This window comes from Cynara cardunculus, assembly GCF_001531365.2.
Source record: "Cynara cardunculus var. scolymus isolate 2C chromosome LG 15, CcrdV1, whole genome shotgun sequence".
NCBI classification, from domain to species: domain Eukaryota; kingdom Viridiplantae; phylum Streptophyta; class Magnoliopsida; order Asterales; family Asteraceae; genus Cynara; species Cynara cardunculus.
This window is the reverse complement of record NC_037542.1, coordinates 6487988-6489343: the sequence shown is the minus strand read 5'-3', so window position 1 is coordinate 6489343 and position 1356 is coordinate 6487988.

Here is a 1356-nt window from a genome sequence, read left to right as displayed (position 1 = left end):
GAGTTGTAATTAAGAGTTTTTTGAAAATCATGCATAAAACCATTGTAACTTGTGCTAAAAGAGTTGTATTTAAGACTTTGTCTTAAATGGTTATATATGTAGTATAGATATATATATATATATATATATAGGCGTTTAAATAAAAACATGTTCCATTTGTATAAACTGTGTAAATCAATCTTATCCATTCATTTTCTTGATCAATGACCAAGATTAATTTATTTTATTTTAGGAAATTAAATATATATATATATATATATTAAAAATTTATTTTATTTCAACAGTAAGGACAAAAATGATAAACAACATTTAACATTTGGTAACATTATTCTAGATATTAATGACACTATTTTCATTTTTTAAAGCAATATATTATTTTTAACTTTAAATCACATCCATCAATAAAACATATAAAAAAAATGAATATAACACACCATATTCAATTATATGGAGTGAATCGTTTTAAATTTTGAATTACATTATATGAACCAAATTGGTTTCACCATGAAAATGTTTTGGTTCACATAATTTATTTGCAACAAGACCCGGTTTCACGTTCATGAAACTTGTTTCATTTTTTTTTCATAATTTATTTTCAAAATGCATCGGTTTCATTTTCCTTTTCATCAACAAAATGGATCAACTACACCATAAATACAACGGTTTCACCATAAAAATGTTTTGGTTCACCTAATTTATTTGCAACATGAACCGGTTTCACGTTCATGAAACCTGTTTTATTTTCCTTTTCATAATTTTTTTCAAAATGCACCGGTTTCATTTTTCTTCTCATAAAAAAAATTAACTACACCATCAATGCAACAGGTTCACCATAAAAATGTTTCGGTTCACCTAATTTCTTTGCAACAGGTTCGCCTAATTTCTTTGCAACATGAACCGGTTTCACGTTCATGAAACCTGTTTCATTTTGTGGATTTTTTTTTGTTCATCTACGTTTTGATGATTTCATTCTATAATTCAATTGTTTCATCAAGACACGTTTCCTGATTATAACTCATGACAATATATGAAATCCAAATTTTTAATATTTTAATATAATTAAATATTTAAATGTTACCATTTATATAATTTCCTTTATTACGTTTCCTTAATTAAAATTTATTAATAACTTCAATATTTAATAGAAAATATTGTAAATGACCGAAATACCCTTATTGATTAAATTTAATTAGAAAAAAAAGAAATTTTCTTATTGGTTGAAATTGGTTTACACGGTTTCTTAGAAATGCACGATTTTCATTTGAACGTGCCCATATATATATAGGGGAGCGTTCAAATAAAAATCATTCAATTTGTAAAAACCGTGAAAACCTTATTCAACCAATCATAATTTTT